The sequence below is a fragment of the Anomaloglossus baeobatrachus genome, chromosome 11 (assembly GCF_048569485.1).
Source record: "Anomaloglossus baeobatrachus isolate aAnoBae1 chromosome 11, aAnoBae1.hap1, whole genome shotgun sequence".
NCBI classification, from domain to species: Eukaryota; Metazoa; Chordata; class Amphibia; order Anura; family Aromobatidae; genus Anomaloglossus; species Anomaloglossus baeobatrachus.
In genome coordinates this window covers 37,692,089-37,707,477 of record NC_134363.1, presented here as the reverse complement: position 1 = coordinate 37,707,477, position 15,389 = coordinate 37,692,089, and positions in this window count along the sequence as shown.

Genomic DNA, 15,389 nt, shown 5'->3' with positions numbered 1-15,389 from the left:
CACTGCACAGTATAGACACACCCACCGGCTGCTGTGATTGGGTGCAGTGAGACACCTGTCACTCAGCGTGGGGGCGTGTCTCACTGCCACCAATCATAGGCGCCTGTGGGCGGGGAAAGCAGGGAATACGAGATTGTTTAATGAGCGGCTGGCTTTTTCAAAATAGTAAAAGCCGCCGGAGCAGTGTGAATGCCGTGCAGCGCCGCGCCGGGGATCGGGGAACGGTGAGTATGAGAGAGGAGGGGAAAATGACTGACAGACTGTGAGAGAGGGACAGAGATAGTGACGGACCGACAGAGAGAATAGAGACCGAGAGGGAGAGACCGACTGACAGAGAATAGTGATTGACAGATATTGTGACACATCACTCGTTTCCAGTGTTTTAGGAAACATGCGAGAAATGTATTTAGAAAATCGGATGACACCAGGATGGTGTGAATGCCGTCCCGTGACATCCGATTATTTACACGCTCCCATAGACTTGCATTGGAGAGACTCGCAGTAGAAACTCGCAAAAAAGCAGCATGCTGCGATTTTTATCTCAGTCCGATTTGGACTGAGAAAAAAAATCGCAGATGAGAGCTGAATCATTCACTAACATGTGTCCGCTTCCAATGCGAGATTTTCTCACATTGCTCTACTGCGAGAAACTCGCAAGTGAGAAGCAGCCCTTATGGAGGTTTAAGCACTGGTTATAGGAAATACAAAATAATTGATAATTGCTGCAATTTTTGCATTTGAATCATTCGGTTATCCACGTCTGTTCTGAACTTGTGTTAGACCCTTCGACTTTGTATCTTCTATGTCACCGATCAATATCGGTCTGGATTAAGGATGAGCAAATCTGCTGAAATTTTAATTCATATGGAGATTACGTACACTACAGTTCAAAAGTTTGGGGTCCCCCAGATAATTTTGTCTTTTCCATGAAAAGTCATACTTTTATTTATTAAATGAGTTGCATAATGAATAGAGAATATCGTCCGGACAGTGACGAGGTCAAAAATAATGATTTTTACTTGAAATAATAATTTTCTCTTCACACTTTGCTTTCGACACAGAATGCTCCTTTGCACAATTCCAGCTTTGCAGAGCTTTGGCATTCTAGCTGTTAATTTGCGGAGGTAATCTGGAGACGTTTCGCGCCATGCTCCCCCCCCCCTCCCACAGGTTGGATTGTCTTGATGGGCACTTTTTGCACCATACGGTCAAGCTGCTCCCACAACAGCTCTATAGGGTTGAGATCTGGTGACTGGGCGGCCCCTCCATTACAGATAGAATACCACCTGCCTGCTTCTTCCCTAAATAGTTCATGCATAATTTGGAGGCTGCTTTGGGTCATTGTCCTGTTGTAGGGTGAAATTGGCTCCAATCAAGCGCTGTCCACAGGGTATGGCATGGCGTTGCAAAATGGAGTGATAGCCTTCCTTATTCAAAATCCCTTTTACCTTGTACAAATCTCCCACTTTACCAGCACCAAAGCAACCCCAGACCATCACATTACCTCCACCATGCTTGGGGGATGATCAAAAGAAATCGGGTTAAATGCTGCGCTAAAAACCACAATCCAAAGATATATCGTGAATTCCTTTTCTTTATTTTCACAGGTCAACGCGTTTCAAAGGCATCTCCACCTTCTTCAGCAGGACAAAAGTCAGAAAGGAACAGCACTCTTCCAGGATCTTTTCAGTAGTTCTGCATCTTACAAATGTTCTTCTTTGTGATCCAAACACCTCAAACTTCGATTCGTCTGTCCATAACACTTTTTCCCAGTCTTCCTCTGTCCAATGCCTGTGTTCTTTTGCCCATATTAATCTTTTCCTTTTATTAGCCAGTCTCAGAAATGGAGGACGAAAAAAATATTGTAACATTTGTGTAGTACAAGTCATTTTCTAGGGACATATACTAGAGAGGCCCCTGAAGAAGCCCATGCGAAATGTCTTTCAGGGCTGCCGGTGCATATTGAGACACACGCTTCCATGGGTAAGTGCAATATTGGTTGATATTGTGGTTGGATATACTGTACACTTACACATGACTGGCACACTTTCTACAACACAACCTTTATGGACAGTAGCATTTAAAGTTTTGATGGCGTCCGCTACATATAACATATTGGCATAAATTCATGTTCATTAAAATTCTGGTTATCTCTATTTTTTCAATTACTCTGTAGCCGTTTTGTACTAACCCTCCCTTGTGCCCATGGTTTTCCTATATACAGTATATAAAAAAAATCTGGATTGGAACAATGGTGAGCAAAAAAATTACAAAAATTAAAAAGAAATAAAAAAATTAAAAAAAAAAAAAATATATATATATATATATATATATATATATATATATATATGTATATGTATATATATATATATATATATATATATATATATACAGTAAAAATTGTTGGTACCCCTTCACTTAGTGAAAGGTGAAAGAAAAACCCACAACGGTCACCAAAATAAATTGAATCTCACAAAAGTAATAATAAATCTATGAAAATTACCAAATGACAATCAGACATTGCTGCTTTTCTGCTTCAGCAGAATTTAAAAAAAATAAATAAATAAAAATAAAACTCAGGAAGCAGGCCTGGACAGAAATGATGGTTCCCTGACAATAATGTGACAAAAGGGACATGTTACATCAATGTATGTCCACTAATTAGCATCACAGGTGTCTACAATCTTGTAATCAGTCAATGGGCCTGTATATAGGGCTACAGATACTCACTGTGCTGTTTGGTGACATGCTGTGCACCACACTCAACATGGACCAGAGGAAGCAAAGGAAAGAGTTGTCTCAGGAGATTAGAAAGAAAATTTAACAAGCATGTTAAAGGTAAAGGTTATAAGACCATCTCCAAGCAGCTTGATGTTCCTGTGACTACAGTTGCACATATTATTCCGAAATTTAAGATCCATCGGATTGTAGCCAACCTCCCAGTACATGGCCGCAGGAGGAAAATTGATGACAAATCAAAGAGACAAATAATACGAATGGTAACAAAAGAGCCCAGAAAAAACTTCTAAAGAGATTAAAGGTGAACTTCAAGGAACATCAGTGTCAGATCGACCATCTGTCGTTGTTTGAGCCAAAGTGGACTTCATGGGAGACGACCAAGGATGACATCATTGTTGAAAAAAATCATAAAAAAGCCAGACTGGAATTTGCCAAACTACATGTTGACAAGCCACAAAGCTTCTGGGGGAATGTCTTATGAACAGATGAGACAAAAAATGTACTTTTTGGCAAGACACATCAGCTCTATGTTCACAGATAGAAAAATGCAGCATATGAAGAAAAAAACACTGTCCCTACTGTGAAACATGGAGGAGGCTCGGTTATCTTCTGAGGCTGCTTTGCTGTATCTGGCACAGGGTGTCTTGAATCTGTGCAGGGTACAATGAAATCTCAAGACTATCAAGGGATTCTAGAGAGAAATGTAGTGCCCAGTGTCAGAAAGCTTGGTCTCAGTCGTAGGTCATGGGTCTTGCAACAGGATAATGACCCAAAACACACAGTTAAAAACTCTTCCGGAGATAAAACATTATTAGTACTGTATTGTTATTTCTAAATGATTATGAACTTGTTTTCCTTGCTTTATTTGAGGTCTGAAAGAAATGCATTGTTTTATTACTTTGACTATTTCTCATTTTCAGAAAATAAATCCAAAACATATTGCTTGGAAATTCGAAGACATTGTCAGTAGTTTATAGAATAAAAGAACAATTTACATTTTACTCAAAAATATAAAAGACAAAAATCTGAAAAATTGACAATTTTCCAGAGGTCTCTTACTTTTTTCCAGAGATGTACAGTATATATATATATAGATATATATATATATATATATAATATATATATAACACACACATATATATATATATATATATATATATATATATATATATATATATACACACACACACACACACATACACGCACACACACACACACACACACACACACATACTCTTATATACAGTGGGGAAAAAATATTTAGTTAGCCCCCAATTGTGCTCGTTCTCCCCCTTATGAAGATGAGATTTGCCTGTAATTGACATCATAGGTGACCACAACTATGAGAGAGAAAATGAGAAAACAAATCCAGAAAATCACCGCGTCTGACTTGGAAGATTTTTTTTGCAAATTATGGTGGAAAATAAGTATTTGGTCAATAACAAAAGTTGATCTCAATATTTTGTTATATATCTTTTGTTGGCAATGACAGAGGTGAAACGTTTTCTGTAAGTCTTCACAAGGTTGGCACACACTGTTGGTGGTATGTTGGCCCATTCCTCCATGCAGATCTCCTCTAGAGCAGTGATGTTTGGGTCTGTCGCTGGGCAAAACGGACTTTCAACTCCCTCCAAAGGTTTTCTATGGGGTTGAGATCTGGAGACTGACTAGGTTCATGATGAAAAAAAGTCTATGGAACATCCTTTTGACTCTCAGTAAACTTTGATTACATGCAATTCAGGGTCGCGCTGTGCTATGTGAGATACGGCGCCTCTGAAGAGCGGTAACATTACTAATGTCAGTGCTCTTCAGAGGCGCGGGGTCTCATAGAGTGCAGTGTGACCCAGAATTGAATGTAAGAAAAGTGTATGGAGTGCTAGAACGAGGCTCCATACACTTTGTTCTTCAGATTCGCTTAGTACAATGTCAGACCACTGGGATTTTTGTTTTCTGTTTAATAAAGTGGTGAACGAGGGAAAGTGTCTTGTTTTATTTCTCTGTGTTTATACTTTTTTGTAGTTCTTTTTCCAGATATCCTTTTTGGACTATGATGGATCCGGTGGGCTAGGGTGGAGCTACATTTTGTTTTCATAAAATGGTAAATAAAGGAAAGATTTGTGGAGTGTTTATGAAATAAATTATTTTGTGTGTGTATGTGTCTTTTTTGTTTTAGACTACTGGGTTAGTAATGGGGATGTCAGATAGGCACCTCTTCATTACTAACCTTTGGGCTTGATGCCATCTGACACTAAAAAGCTGAGATCAACCCCAAAGATCAATACCCCAACTGCCACCATACCAGAGCATCGGGAAAAGATGAGCAAAGCACCAGAATTGAAGCATCTAATGTAATGCGCCACTTCTGGGGCAGCTGCGGTAAATAAAAATAAAAAATGGACGGCACCACATAATAACCAAGAGGAGATCTATCCAGCATATATCAACCAGACAGTATAAAATAAAAAAGAGGTATGCCACACATGGCTGATCACCCAAAAATAGTGCAAATTTAATTTTGGGGTGGTTGTGGGCTGCAATTTTTAGGCAGGTAAGGGCCAATCCATAGACCTTCGCACCTTGATAAAACCAGCCCTCAGCTGTCTGCTTTACCTTTACTGGTTTTTAAAAATGGGGAAGACCCCACATTGTTTTTTCTTTTAATTATTTATTTATTTTGGTTAATAGCTGTAAAATCAATCTATCACTCTGTCTTTCATCTTTGCACATCTTTATCCCATAAAAATCTTTAATTCCTAGAATGCATTTAATTCTGGTCTGTGTGACATGGATGGCACATGGATGTCCTCTTTTAGCTGTTTTCAATATACCCATAGATTTCTATTGGCTTTTTTCATCTTTGCTGGTGATATAAAATGTACATGTCTCTATGTGGTTCACACAGACCCACATATGGCTCACAGGGACATGTATTGTGTGTGGACATACAGAGGCGTGACAATCAATATCTATTTTAATGAGTATGGTAATGTGTCCCAGTACATGTGAAAACGGACGCCGTACGTACTGGAAACATGGTACACGGTACGATATATCTAATGATATGTCGTTGGGGTCACGGATTCCGTGACGCACATCCGGCATCGTTCGAGATGTCGTAGCGTTTGACACATCCGAACGACTGTGAACGAGCAAAAATACTCACCAAATCGTTGCTCGTTGACACGCCATTCATTTTCATAACGTCGTTCCTCCTTCTGCGCGCCGGTTGTTCGTCGTTCCCGAGGCAGCACACGTCGCTCCGTTTAACACCCCGGGAACGACGAACAACAGCTTACCTGCAGCCGCTGACAATGAGCAAGGAAGGAGGTGGGCGGGATGTTACGGCTGCTCATCTCCGCCCCTCCGCTTCTATTGGGTGGCCGCTGTGTGACGTCGCTGTGACGCCGAACGTCCCTCCCCCTTCAGGAAGAGGATGTTCGTCGCCCACAGCGAGGTCATGAGGGAGGTAAGTGCGTGTGACGGGGGTTAACAACATTGTGCGCCACGGGCACCGAATTGCCCGTGACGCACAAACGACGGGGCCGGGTGCGATCGCACACGCTATTGCACGATAGATCGTAGCGTATGACGGGGCCTTTAGACTCTCAATTCTCTGTCTCTGGGAATGGAGCGAAATATATAGTACAAAGAAACCATAAAAATATCAGACTATACTTAAAGCTAATGATTATTTATAATTATCAATCACTCTAAATGCAGGATTATAGATGGAGAGTTACTTTCAAAAGCACCTATCACTTTTTATAAATATATACACGGACGAACAAAAGGGTAACAATGTTTTGAACGTTTGTCTTCCAGGTTCTATATCTCTTTATTATATTTTATTTTACACTGATATGTAATGCAGGACAAATGCTAAATTTTTGCCAATTTTCATTTTGTGCTAAAATGCTGTGGATTTGATCTAATAAATAGGGTGAACCCATGGGCAGAATAATTACCAAAAAACACCTGCAAAGGCTTCCTAAGCTTTTAAAATGGTCCCTTAGTCTGATTCAGTAGGCTACACAATCATGGGGAAGATTACAGACTTGACAGATGTCCATAAGGCCGTCACTGACACATCCCACAAGGAGGGTAAGCCACAAAAGGTCATTGCTAAAGAAGCTGGCTGTTCACATACTGCTATATCCAAGCATATTAACGGAAAGTTATGTGGAAGGAAAAAGTGTGGTAGAAAAAGGTTCACAAGCAACCGGGATAACCACAGGCTTGATAGGATTGTTAAGAAAAGGCCATTCAAAAATTTGGGGGAGATTCACAAGAAGTGGACACTGCTGGAGTCAGTGCTTCAAGAGCCACCACACACAGACGTATCCAGGACATGGGCTACAACTGTCGCATTCCTTGTGTCACCACTCATGACCAATAGACAAGGCCAGAAGCGTCTTACCTCGGCCAAGGAGAAAAGAACTGGACTGTTCTCAGTGGTCCAAGTTGATATTTTAGGATGAAAGTAAATTTTGCCAATATTTCAGAGTTTAACATCATTTTTTCAGTTGGTCTTATATAATATTCTAATTTTCTGAGACAATGATTTTGGGTTTTCAGTAGCTGTAAGCCATAATCATCAACATTAACAGAAATAAACACGTGAAATAAATTCTTCTGTGTGTAATTACTCTATATATTATATAATAAATAGGGATGATCGAATACCTCAAATATTCGGCTCCGCGAATATTTGCCGAATAGGTAGCCACTATTCGACTATTCGCGAATATTTGATGCACAATGTAAGTCTATGGGAAACCCGAATAACAACTATTTGGAACTATTTGGGATTCCCATAGACTTACATTGCACATTGAACATTCACATAGCGGCAACCTATTCGTTGGATATTCACAAAGCCGAATATTTGAGGTATTCGATCATCTCTAATAATAAACACTTGAGTTAGATCCCTCTGTATGTAAAGACTCTATATAATATATAATAAACACGTGAAATAGATCCCTCTGTGTGTAATGACTCTATATAATATAAAGAAATAGATCCCTCTGTGTGTAATGACTCTATATAATCTATAGAAATAGATCACTCTGTGTGTAATTGTCGCGGGTGGAGGGGACGCGCTCGCCACGCTCGGGTCCGGGGCTTCTAATGCTGCTGCTCGGTGGCTCGAGCGGTGGACCGGACCCGGGGACTCGAGCAGCGCTCCTCACCCGTGAGTGAAAAGGGGGGTGGATTGGTTAGGGAGATTGTTCGTGACGCCACCCACAGGTCGTGGTGATAATGGCACCACCGCTGCTGGTAACGGGGATCCCGGGAGAGATGGTAGGGTGCAGCTGAGATGTTGTCCCCTCCGTGGGCTGGGGTTGGTGATCCCGGGGCCCGATGGTGTAACGGGGAGGCCGGATGGCTGGGGTGCAGGGTTGCAGGGACAGCGCGGCGCGGTGCCTGACGGCACTGGTGTACTCACTCAGACAATCACTGACAAAGTCTCTGGTAAACCAAAACGGCCGGATGGACGGGTCCCGCAGCCGGCTGCAGTGTTGTTGTTGTGCTCTCCCCGGATGGCTGATGGTGGCTTTCTTTCCCTGCACCTTTGTAAATGTTCAAATGTTGCCCACCGGTAGTCCGCTCCCCGGCGTATAGGTGCCGTAGGAGCCCGTTTTGCCCGCAGGCGCTGGCCCTTGGATCTCTAGCCTGTGGCGGTGGCTGTATATCCTCTCTGGGTGGACGGTTGCCTTCAATCGGGACTTGGTAGTTGGGAAACCCCTGGGGTTCCTGTCACATTCGGATTTGACTAATGACGGCGGCTCCAAGCCTGGTCGGGGTCCGATGGCCCTGCCTGTGTGCTTAGCTTCATTCCGTTCCCCGGTCCAGTACTGGCGGGACGTTGCCCGACCCCGGTCCTTACGGCTCTGCGGAGTTCCACTAACTCCTGCAGATGGCCACCGCCATCTGCCAACCTTGCTGTTAGTGTCTGGGCTCCAACCCAGACACCCAAGTGTTCACTCCTCTCTCTTTCACCTCCTAGACTGAACTGACACTTTTCCCGCCTGCAGGCCTGTGAACTCCTCGGTGGGTGGGGCCAACCACCTGGCTCCGCCCCACCTGGTGTGGACATCAGACCCTGGAGGGAGGCAACAAGGGTTTTGTGTTTGGCTGCTGTAACGGCCTAGGGTGGGGGTGTGTATGTTGGTATGTATGTGACTACCTGGCTAGTCCAGGGCGTCACATAATGGCTCTCTATAATATATAGGAATAGATCACTCTGTGTGTAATGACTCTATATAATATAAAGGAATAGATCCCTCTATATGTAATGTCTCTATATAATATATAGGAATAGATCACTTTGTGTGTAATGACTCTCTATAATATATAGGAATAGATCCCTCTGTGTTTGATGACTCTCTATAATATATAGGAATAGATTCCTCTGTGTGTAATGACTCTATATAGTATATAGGAATAGATCACTTTGTGTGTAGGTGCAGAACCTATCTAGGGTGGTGGGGGTCCCCAGGGACCAGCAGTAGGTTTGGTCAGGGGTCACCATCTTCCCTCTCCCTAGACACAGGGTTTCACTTCCATTCCCCGTACCTTGTGTGACAGCAAGTGTACAAACCCTGCCTATATGCCTGCTCTAGGATCTCTCTACTACATCAACTCTCCCTGAACTGCACTGTGCATCGCACCCCCAGGTCTCATATAACATCCTAATGTGGCCGGCAAATCACAGTAACGTCAGTAGCCAAAGTGGCTACAGCATCAGAGTGAGTGGCAGGCAATCCCTGCATCATTTATAGCATAAAAACAACCCAGAAACACATGGGGCAGGGACTCGAGCACCCGCGATACCCGGATGAGGACCGAGGAGTCCCGAGCACGCTAATCTCTACTGATAATTGTAGGAAATAAACTGCAACATGAAATACGTTCCAAATCTAGTTCTAGTAAATATTGCATGTCCCATAATATAACTCTACTGGAGCATCTTCTCTTAGGAGTAATGACAGGTCAGCCATGAACTGATTGTGTCTCTTATAAGATTTCTCTTTCCTCATGTCTGCTGTCGCACACTGTCTGCAGCATTTGTTCAGTGTTCTATGTCTTTCTCTCCATATCTTTATATCTAAGCTCTGAGCCGTTACATCCTCTCACTATCCAGATTCCCCCGAAAATGGCTGCTGCATTCCCTGCCTCTGCTTTTATACAGGCTATGATAATCCCTTCTGCTGGCTGTGCTAAACATGACAACTACAAGGAATTATGGGAGAGCCCGCTCAGCATTTATGACATGGAAATGCACCAAATTCCCAAATTTTGGGCGCAGATCTATATATATAATTGCCTTATTCTGTCTGTCTGTCTGTCTGTCTGTCTGTCTTGCTCCAAAATTGTGTCCTTACGGTGACACAAAGCTGATTGGCCGCTGGGCTCGCCATGGCCCCGCCCCCCTGCACGGATTGGCCGCTCGCCCAGTCTCCGCCCGCACACGGATTGGCCGGCCGCTCGCCCAGGCTCCGCCTCCCACACGGATTGGCCTCTCGCCCTCGGCCACGCCCCGCCCCCCTCACGCAATGCACGCTCGCTCTAGCCCCGCCCCCCGCACGCATTCCCCAAACCGACACGGAGCCACGACTCCCAAGTGAGTACTGTACTCCCGGGAGCCCACATCAGCGTACGCCGCCAACCCAGCCGACACATACCCTCACATTGCTGGGGTTGGCGCCGTATGCTGGTGTGGGCTCCCGTGCGAGCGGGGGACGGGATACGCTGGTAACCATGGTAGCATAGTTACCAACGCATCAAGGTCCTGCAGCGGCGGAACACACACACGCACACACATAACAACACACACACATCAGATCACACTCACTCTCACACACACATCACATCACATCGCATCCACACACTCACAACATCCTGGGATATCGCTTGCTTCTCGGCGGCGATACTGTGGAGTGACCTTCCAGGACCTGCCGGAGGATCACATGGCCAGAAGCATGTGGTATCTCCGGATGTTGTGAGTGTGAGCGCGTATGTGCAATATCTTCAGTGTGTGTGTGAGTGTATGCGATCGGATGTGTGTGAGTGTGTTCTGATGTGTGAGTGTGTGTGTGTGAGTGTATGCGATCGGATCTGTGAGTGTCGGCAGAGGAGCATGGCGTGCTGGGGGAGGCTGGGAGGAGAGAGGCTGATCCTGGGGAAGGCTGGGAGGGGGAGGCTGATGCTGGGGGAGGCTGGGAGGAGAGAGGCTGATGCTGGGGTAGGCTGATGCTGGGGTAGGCTGATGCTGGGGGAGGCTGGGAGGGTGTAGGCTGATGCTGGGGTAGGCTGATGCTGGGGTAGACTGATGCTGGGGGAGGCTGGGAGGGTGTAGGCTGATGCTGGGGGAGGCTGAGAGGAGAGAGGCTGATGCTGGAGGAGGCTGGGAGGAGAGAGGCTGATGCTGGGGGAGGCTGGGAGGGGGAGGCTGATGCTGGGGGAGGCTGGGAGGAGGGAGACTGGGAGTAGAGAGGCTGATCCTGGGGAAGGCTGGGAGGGGGAGGCTGATGCTGGGGGAGGCTGGGAGGAGAGAGGCTGATGCTGGAGGAGGCTGGGAGGAGAGAGGCTGATGCTGGGGAGGCTGGGAGGAGAGAGGCTGATGCTGGGGGAGGCTGGGAGGCGAGAGGCTGATGCTGGGGGAGGCTGGGAGGGGGAGGCTGATGCTGGGGGAGGCTGGGAGGGGGAGGCTGATGCTGGGGGAGGCTGGGAGGAGGGAGGCTGGGAGGGGGGAGGCTGAGAGAAGAGAGGCTGATGCTGGGGGAGGCTGAGGCTGGGAGGAGAGAGGCTGATGCTGGGGACAGAGAGGCTGATGCTGGGAGGAGAGAGGCTGATGCTGGGAGGAGAGAGGCTGATGATGGGAGGAGAGAGGCTGATGCTGGGAGGAGAGAGGCTGATGCTGGGGGCAGAGAGGCTGATGCTGGTGCAGCATGGGAGATGGAGCACGATGGGGGGTGCGCAGCATGGGGGTGGAGCACGTTTGGGAGTGCGCAGCATGGCGGATGGACCACGTTTGGGAGTGCGCAGCATGGCGGATGGAGCACGTTTGGGAGTGCGCAGCATGGCGGATGGAGCACGTTTGGGAGTGCGCAGCATGGCGGATGGAGCACGTTTGGGAGTGCGCAGCATGGCGGATGGAGCACGATGGGGGGTGCGCAGCATGGGGGAACAACACACACACACACACACTGGGAACCACAAACACCGCCCTACACAGACACCCACACACACAGACAACGCTGCACACACACAACACCCAACACACAAACACCGCGGCATACATAAATATACGCACATACCGCACAACACACACACATTGCACAAAACATACCTCCCCCCAAAACACACCACACCCACACAAACCGCGCAACACACACACACACACACAACGCTACAGACACACAGCGCTCCACAAACAACGCAACACACATACAACACCGCTCTCACCCCCCGCCACACCCAGACAACACCCAGAACATGTACAGCCCCTACACAAACACTTGGTAACTACAGACAACAACATCTATATATATATTTATATAACAAAAATCATACATGAACTACACAATACGTAAATTCTAGAATACCCGATGCGTAGAAACGGGCCACCTTCTAGTAATATGATAAATGTCCACCTGAGGGTCCACACCTTCTCCCTTCGCAGCGAGTCACTCTTAAGGAGTCATGTGTCAGTGCACAGGACCCTCTGTTTGCCTTGGTTCCTCCCATTACCTCCGGCATTATTGCTGTATCTTTCTTCACCATTAAAATTGTCATAAAAACGTGGTCCAGGGGTAACGCCAGCAAGAAAATAAATAAAAAGATGAATGCTTTTGGAAATTGAAGCCAAACATCTTAAGAGTGCACGTTGTACAGTGCCCAAAAAAACCAAAACATTGCAATTTTAATGTAAAGAATAGAGGAATTCTTAATTTTATGGTTTAACTTTCATTGCTGGCGTTGCCCAGGTCTCATAGGCTAAAAGTGCAATGCTTACAAGCTCTTTGCTGTAAAGCTTGTAAGTGCTGCTCCGAAGCTAGTTGGATCACTATATCAGGTCAGGTTCACTCAATCTGTGCTGTTCTAATACTGCAAGGGCAAAGCTGTCTGTGTGGTACTGGGGAATGCACATTTGGGGCCAGAAGCACACCTGTGCCACTTGTCCGACAGCCATTCAATCAGGAACTTGTAAAAACAAGCAACTTTGTGCTTTAGTATTAAAAATCCTCCTCATTAAAGGTTTTACATTTAATGTATTGCTTACTAGTCGTTGCTTGTGTTGTCCAGGTCGCATAGCTAAAAAGTGCAGCACTTACAAGCTGTTTGCTATAGAGCTATGGTACATCTGGGTGTCCGCCTTCAATAGGCATATACCCCCGAAAATGGGGTACAACAAAGCAAAGGGTGACTCCTTCTGCACCATTATAGTCAGGGCCCCCTTGACACACACAGTACGTTCAAAACCCATTATGCGAGGGGTCCGGACAGAAGCCCGGGCGGCACCACTGAACGAGGAACAGACTGCAGTGTGAAACCGCCCTTACCTTTCATCGCTGAGGTTGCCCAGGTCTCATAGGGAAAAAGTGCAATGCTTACAAGCGCTTTGCTATGGAGCTTGTAAGCGCTGCTCTGAAGCTAGTTGGATCGATGTATCCGATCAGCTTCATTCCATCTGCATTATTTAAATACTGCAAAGGCAAAGGTGTCTTTGTGCTACTGGAGAGCACACAGTTCCAGTCATCCAAACAGCCATTCAATCGGGAACTTGACAATTTGGGCCAGTGGAGCAGCTGGTTGGACAAACCTTTTGATAAGGAATGCACTGCCCCATCGCAAAGCAGGAGGACTACAGGCTGAAAAGTGGTCAACTTCTGTTCACAAAAATGGTACACCCCTTTAAAGGATACTGCGTTCCTCTCCCCATTCAGTGGTGCAGTTGGGGCTTCCTTCCAAACCCCCCACAAAATGAGACGCCGACGGGGCCATTGACTATAATGGTGCAGATGGAGTCACCCTGTGCTCTGTCGTGCACCATTTTCGGGGATATACACTTATTGGAGATGGACACCCAGACGCAGTCTACTATGGTACATCTGGGTGTCCGCCTTCAATAGGCATATACCCCCGAAAATGGGGTACAACAAAGCAAAGGGTGACTCCTTCTGCACCATTATAGTCAGGGCCCCCTTGACACATACAGTACATTCAAAACCCATTATGCGAGGGGTCCGGAAAGAAGCCCGGACGGCACCACTGAACGAGGAGCAGACTGCAGTGTGAAACCGCCCTTACCTTTCATCGCTGAGGTTGTCCAGGTCTCATAGGGAAAAAGTGCAATGCTTACAAGCTCTTTGCTATGGAGCTTGTAAGCGCTGCTCTGAAGCTAGTTGGATCGATGTATCCGATCAGCTTCATTCCATCTGCATTGTTTAAATACTGCAAAGGTGTCTTTGTGCTACTGGAAAGCATACAGTTCCAGTCATCCAAACAGCCATTCAATCAGGAACTTGACAAAAGAAACAACTTTGCAATTTACTATTTATTAAAAATCCTCCTCATTCTCACAAATAGAAAAGTTTTACATTTTATTGCTTACTGCTCGTTGCTCCAGGTCACATAGGCAAAAAGTGTAGCACTTACAAGCTGTTTGCTATAGAGCTTGCAAGCGCTGCTCTTATAAGCATTGCAATGGCAAAAGTCACCATGATGCTCATATGTACATACCATACTGGGACGGGGGTGCAGTCACTGGAATCTGGAGACTTTCTGGCTGCGTCTTATCTTGACTTTTGGGGTCATCTACATAAATATATCTGCAGCCAAACTCCATGTCACAAACCTGATATCAAAAAATCAAATAAAAAAAAAAATCAGTTAAAAAAACACAGTTTTATTATAAACATATAATATTAAAAATTGTTGTAATTTTTTTCTTTTATTTTGCTGCTGTCCACATGAAGATGCGGCGTAGAGTAAATACGGATTGGTCGCCACTCCTATTGTCTCCTTAAACCCGTCTGACATCTTGGATTTCTCTTAAAGCAGCAAAAATTACAAAATGACAAATGTCTACAAAAAAAAACAACAGAAATGTCACAAAGAAGTAAAAATGTCCCAGATAAACAAGAAGTGATGTAAGGAGGTGGACTGGCTGCTGTCATGTCATGTGAATTGTGTCCTGCGTCTTTAGATATTCAACCTCGAGGCTATGAAGCCCATTCTATTGGTATTGGGGCAGTTGCAGAGGCTGCAGGGCTATCAGAGGCAGTAGCCTGGCTACCTGGGGAGTAGAGGGGTGGTGGTCCCTGACCTGGAGGAGCCCACTCGGAGCTACTGCTGCTCAGGGCTGAATGAGCCACTAGGAGGAATTCGCTCTCCAGGGGCGGAGGACGACTAACCAGCTCCCGCCGAGATGAAGAAAGTGTCTGCGATTGGTACAGGACCTGCAATGACGTCATGCCCATGTGATCATGTGGGAGGAGCCACAGAGTGTTGCCGGGCAGAAAGCAGCCTAAAGCGGGCTTTACACGCTGCGACATCGCTAATGCGGAGTCGTTGGGGTCACGGATTTTGTGACGCACATCCGGCCGCATTAGCGATGCCGTTGCGTGTGACACCGATAAGCG